General features: G+C 32.1%; 1 protein-coding gene across 3 annotated transcripts in view; it reads right to left on the reverse strand.

The window, feature by feature from the left end:
- Positions 1–6,885, reverse strand: part of LOC117173131 (caskin-2-like) — a 148,707-nt gene that overhangs the window by 15,145 nt on the left and 126,677 nt on the right. The window lies entirely within an intron of this gene.

The raw sequence follows: 6,885 nt of genomic DNA on the forward strand, positions 1-6,885 counted from the left end.
CGATTGACCAAGTGTATAGAGCTTCAAGGAGATTATGTTGAAAAATAAAAAAAAATTTACCCAAAAAAATTGTTTTTATACTTCATTCTAAGGACTTATTGAGCTACCCTCGTATGTGAAGAAAAAATGGTAGGTTAATGAAAAAGGTCTCGTTTTAAAGGTGCAAATGTTGTACGTTAATGAGCCGGAAAGTAATATACCAAAAAATTATTTGTAGCTTTTATAAACAGTGAACTTTGAAGCATAGTTTTTTATAGAAAAAAAATAGGAAAAATCTGAAAAAATTCATGGTGGTACATTAAACATTTCTAAATAGATTGCCGTCGAAAAATTTGCCAAATATAAATAACTTTTCGTTTTTTGTGAATAAATATGCGACTGCACTATCTTCAGTTCTAATGAAGATAATGAAGTGATTTAAATTGGAGGTAGTTAGTTGAACTATCTGTAATAATTTACAATTTGAAAGAAGTATGTGCTTCTTGTTGTCTTCGTACAAATTGCGATATTTGAAGTCAGTTTTTTATATAGGAAAGAAAGTGCGAGAGCCCAGCGTGGTGCAGTTTTTTCGAGGATCGTCCTCTGTTTTCCTCAGCCCGACCGACCTACCCAGCTTGTGCCTCCGAGCCTCACTCTGGCCTTCAAACCCTTTCCCTGTGTTGAGGAAAACCGAGGCCGATTCCCTGCAAAAACGGCACCACGCTGGGCTCTCGCACTTGCTTTCCTGTATAAAAAACTGACTTCAAATATCGCAATTTGTACGAATACAACAAGAAGCACATACTTCCTTCAAATTGTAAATTATTACAGATAGTTCAACTAACTACCTCCAATTTAAATCACTTCATTATCTTCATTAGAACTGAAGATAATGCGGTCGCATATTTATTCACAAAAAACGAACAGTTATTTATATTTGGCAAATTTTTCGACGGCAATCTATTCAGAAATGTTTAATGTACCACCATGAATTTTTTCAGATTTTTCCTATTATTTTTTCTAGAAAAAACTATGCTTCAAAGTTCACTGTTTTTAAAAGCTATAAATAATTTTTTGGAGACCGTTGGAGACCTTTTTTACTAACCTACCATTTTTTCTGCACATACTTATTCAACGTCAAAGCCAGAGAATCGAATTTTCTCGCCGATAGTAGTAACAATCTTCCTTTTATAATTTCGCATTTTAATAACTTAAATCATGTACTTTATCACTTTTTATTTGTTACAAATATCTCGCTACTATCCGACGAGGACAGGCTACACTGACAGTGACTGACAGTAACTGCGACAGGTTAAATTCGCGGATGTTCCGGTGTTCCATTCCGCCCCATTCAGCTTGTTGCATCTCGCCCCCAATGACAATTTTATTTGCATCCCTAATTTTCTTTTATAAATAATTTATAGTTAAATCTAATGCCAAGAACAGAAAATTTGAACATCATTTTTTGAAATTCTTGTAAGGGAAAATGGGATAAGAACATTATTAGTACATTATTTTCTCTCGAAAATCACACCATTCCTGAATTCTGAAGTACTAAAAATTTGCACTTACTTTCTGATACAATTTACATGAAATATCAATTTTTTTTTCGCTTACCTCAACTTATTAGACTTATTTTTATTTAATAAATTAATATCAAACTTGAAGTGTGAATATTTTTTCAGATATAGTAGCGTTCTGTTTTACCCGCCTGTTCCGTTGCGCCCCACCTACCCTATCAATCCAAACTATTTGCTTCGTAATTAAAGGTAAAAATAGTATGTATTTCATATATTATATAATAACATATAATATCAGATTTGAAATGTGTGATTAATTCTTTCAATCTTGTTGATGAAATATTATATAGAATTATTATTATACACTCGTACCCCACAAATAGTCCAGCCTCGAGGGTCAGGCGGACAATTTGTAGGGGCAATTAAAATGAGAAAATTCGAATCCTCTGGCTTTGACATTGAATAAGTATGTGAAGAAAAAATGGTAGGTTAATAAAAGAGGTATCATTTTAAAGGTACAAATGTTGTACGTTAATGAGCCGAAAACTAATATTCCAAAAAATTATTTGTAGCTTACGGATTTGAAAATCTGATAAAAAGTAAACAAATTTAATAGCTTTTAAAAACAGTGAACTTTGAAGCATAGTTTTTTATAAAAAAAAATAATAGGAAAAATCTGAAAAAAATCATGGTGGTCCACATTTCTGAACAGATTGCCGTCGAAAAATTTGCAAAATATGAATAATTGTTCGTTTTTTGTGAATAAATATGCGAGCGTACTATCTTTAGTTCTAATGAAAATAATGAAGTGATTTAAATTGGAGGGAGTTAGTTGAACGATTTATAATAATTTACAATTTGAAGAAAGTATGTGCTTCTTGTTATCTTCGTACAAATCTCGATATTTAAAGTCAGTTTTTTATATAGGAAAGCAAGTGAGAGAGCCCAGCGTGGTGCCGTTTTTTCAGAGGATCGGCCTCGGTTTTCCTCAACACGGGGAAAGGGTTTGAAGGCCAGAGTGAGGCTCGGAGTCACAAATTGGGTAGGTCGGGTTAAGGAAACCCGAGGTTGATCCCCTTAAAAAACGGCACCACGCTGGGCTCACGCACTAGCTTTCCTATATAAAAAACTGACTTCAAATATTGCGGTTTGAACGAAGACAACAAGAAGCACATACTTTCGTCAAATTGTAAATTAGTACAGATAGTTCAACTAACTACCTCCAATTTAAATCACTTCATTATCTTCATTAGAACTGAAGATAGTGCGGTCGCATATTTATTCACAAAAAACGAAAAGTTATTTATATTTGGCAAATTTTTCGACGGCAATCTGGTCATAAATGTTTAATGTACCATCATGATTTTTTCAGATTTGTCCTATTATTTTTTTTATAAAAAACTATGCTTCAAAGTTCACTGTTTTTAAAAGCTATCAAATTTCCTTACTTTTCATCAGACTTTCAGATCTGTAAGCCACAAATAATTTTTTGGAATATTACTTTTTGGCTCATTAACGTACAACATTTGCACCTTTAAAATGATACCTCTTTCATTAACCTACCATTTTTTCTTCACATCCTTATTCAACGTCAAAGCCAGAGGACTCGAATTTTCTCGCCGATGTATATTCCGCCCTGGCTATTCGAGGTCACTGCGAGCGACGCACCACAGTTCGTGTCGCACGGCGCACAGTGCGGCGAATTAGAAAATTGGGGCTCAAAATGATCCAGAGCCTACAATTTCCATCCGCTTCCATTTTTTAAAAATTAAAGCTAATTAAATTCTGAAGAGGTCTGTCGAGGGCGATTTTGCTAAAAAGGCTCTGTTTGATTGTTATTCAAGTAGCAAAATGCCAAAAAACCATAATTTTTCATATTTGAGCTGCCTGCTCTGTAGCATTCATTGATTTTACCTCAAAAAGGTGAAAAACTGATAGATTTACAATATATTAATGAATCCTAATAAATTAGATAAAGTCCGTGCGATCTGTTCAATTGTTATAAACAGATTTATAAACAAAATCGATTATTGTTGAACATTGAAGCCTGAAAGTTCTTTTTATCACGTTTTCCCCGCGAAATCGAGTGGAATTAATGTTTCGTTGAAATCAAACACTAGTGTAATTTTTTTGATTGTTATAAACAAAAACAAATTCCATAAACAAATTTAATAAATAAGTGCCTCTGTATATATAAAATGCATTTTTTCTGCGCAATCATTAGGTTTGCCTTAAAAAATGGAATTTCCATGACAAAAATAGACAATCAAAATATGTACCATTGTTATAAACAATATTGATTAACAAATGCGTTAAACGGTCACTCTTTGATAGAAAAAATCCATTTTTTTTGTTACATAATTGTTTATTTTATCCCTAAATTAATATTCTAATGGAGGAAACTGACGTTTAACAATATTTTTCATTTTTATTAACAATTCTGCTTAAGAAATGCGTTTAATAGGCGCTTTCAAATAGGAAAAATCTCTTTCTTGATGAAATGCTGATTATATCATAAAAAATGAAACTCCTACGACTCAAATCGATTGTGTTTCTAGATTTTCAGTTGTTTCGTTTTTCACTTGTTCCGGTTCTCACATTTATCTCGTCACTCAACGTTCAATTGCTTACGATGTTTTTTTGGAAGGACATTGAAAAGTTCACGTAGGTATCCATTGGATTTTTGTGTTTTCCCGACTTTCATTATTTACGACCCTTGAGTCGTAGGAGTTTCGTTTTTTATGATATAATCAACATTTCATCAAGAAAGAGATTTTTCCTATTTGAAAGCGTCTATGCAAACAAAAAAAATGGATTTTTTTATCAAAGAGTGACCCTTTCATGCATTTCTTAATCAGTATTGTTTATAACAATGGTAAATATTTTGATTGTCCATTTCTGTCATGGAATTTTCATTTTTTAAGGCAAACCTAATGATTGCGCAGAAAAAATGCATTTTATATATACAGAGGCGCTTATTTATTGAACAGATTGCACGAGCTTCATCTAAGTTATTAGGATCCGTTAATCGATTGTAAATCTATCAGGGTTTCACCTTTTTGAGGTAAAATCAATGAATGCTACAGAGCCAGCAGCTCAAATATAAAAAATTATGGTTTTTTTGTGCATTTCGCAACTTGAATAACGAACAAACAGAGCCCTTTTAGCAAAGTCACCTTCGACGTACCTCTTCAGAATTTAATTAACTTTAATTTAAAAAAAAAAAGAAGGAAGCGGATGAAAATTGTAGGCTCTGGATCATTATGAACCTCAATTTTCTAATTCGCCGCACTGTGCGGCGGGACGCGCAGAAACATTTAAGCGTGAAAACGGACTATTTGGAGGTGAGCAATTCTGGGGTACGTGTGTATATATGTATATAATATATTATATGAAATTCTGTCAAATAATAATGAATAATGATGAATAATTAATAGCAAATAATTAATTTATATTAGTGATTATTCTAATTTTGTATTTTGTATAAAACAAATTTCGAGCTAAAAGATTCAAACCCCACTGCAGCGGAGTCGCAATGAGAGATGCTATCACCAGGCCAGCGAGGCTATATGAGAGACGTGTCGCGTGACTGATACTATTAAATCAGTGAAGTTAGCTGCGATTTTCAAAAACTAATTTTTTTAAATCTGGGCTGCACTTACAAAAAAGCTGGACACATGTCGGATGAAATTCGATAATCTTTCGAATTATGCTCTCGCGAACTCGATTTGAATTTCGACCTTCGGGCCTTCCCCTTGTCAGATAGAAATCATGAAAATAAAATTTAATTCTACATTAACACTCAACGGCTGTAACATCAGGTACATTCTTGTAGATTCAAATTGGATATGGATGGTTTTGTTAATAAGACCTTTGAATCACAAATTAATATTAAAACTGCGATACACTGATATCTGGATTCTCGTTTTTGAATGAATAAAAGTCATAAAAGATCCAGATGATGTTCAGTATTCTCAGGATATTCTATCTCGAAAAAATCTTTAGAATTTTATACACCAATACATTGTCAGTTTTTGCAACCACAATATTGACTATATTTGAAATAAGTTATTTTAAAAAAGTATTAAACTTCATCAATAGATAGTTGAAACACAATATTTTTATTTGTAAAATCAGCATTTTAATCTTGTAATATTTTGAACATAGAATATTTTAGGAATGGAATAAAACAATTTCAAACTTAAATTTAAAAGATTAAGATTCATTAATTTATTTCAACGATAAAAGATGAATTTCTACCATGAGATATGTATTTCTAAATAAAATGTTGAATTTTTAACCTGCAAAGAAGAATTTTCAACTAAATATTCGAATAATCAAACCAAAAGCACTAAACTTTTAAGTATAAAAATATTAATTTTCAATAAACTAGTTACATTTCATCTAAAAAGAAGAATTTTATAACAAATAATACAATTTGTAACTAAATATATGTCGTCAGGAGGAACCAACTGTACAGAAAGATATTGAAATACAAAGCAATTTCAAAAATTAACAAGAATGTTCGCCGCAAAACTTCATTTTCAAAATTGTTCAAAATCAATGATTTTCTTTGAAGAATAAATTTTCGTTATTTTTCCTTGACCTACGGCCACTTCTTGAAATATAGTAACAAGAAACACAACAAATCCCTATGAAAAGCCGGCTTGAAGTAATAATAATATTATAATGATGTGGCTCAAAATAAAAGCGTAAGACGTAAATACTTGAATGTCTTTCTCATAGAGGAGAGTACCCAAATATGAGATACCAACTCTGTTTGGTGTGATTGCCGGAATTCTCAGACCTGAATTTAAAAGTGAGATATGTAGGTTATTTTAAAGGGAATTTAGTCTACCATAAGGTGTTTAAATGAAAAATTTCATCAAATTTTTTTTAGCTGAAAATACAAAAATGTCAAAAAAGTCCTTCTTCCAAGCTTGTTAAACTATTCTCATAACATGAGATACTCCAGAAAATCTCTCATAAATCTCACTTACTACGTCTGACCTGTATCATTCAAAATTTGAACACTATCGATATTTCCTACTTAGTTATTCAACCCCTATCCCTCCAGGCAGACTTTACTGCTAAGTACTTATTTAATGTATTATAAATAGGGTTTAAAGACTTCCCTTCCAAGAACTCGACCACCACCGATTTCACGAAATGTTCGCTCATAATCTTTAGAAGCACAATGAAAAATTGTCTTTACCCCGAAATTACTTTTTCTTCAAGGGCTGCAAATTAGTGATAGAACCAACAGAGTGGGCCTCTTAGTTTAGCTGAAACCCCGCTATCTCATATTGCAAGAGTATCTCATATTCGGGTACTCTCCTATATAAATGTATTTTCGAGCAGTCTACTTTCTCAATTAGAACTCAAT

Source organism: Belonocnema kinseyi, chromosome 5 (assembly GCF_010883055.1).
Source record: "Belonocnema kinseyi isolate 2016_QV_RU_SX_M_011 chromosome 5, B_treatae_v1, whole genome shotgun sequence".
Lineage (NCBI taxonomy): Eukaryota > Metazoa > Arthropoda > Insecta > Hymenoptera > Cynipidae > Belonocnema > Belonocnema kinseyi.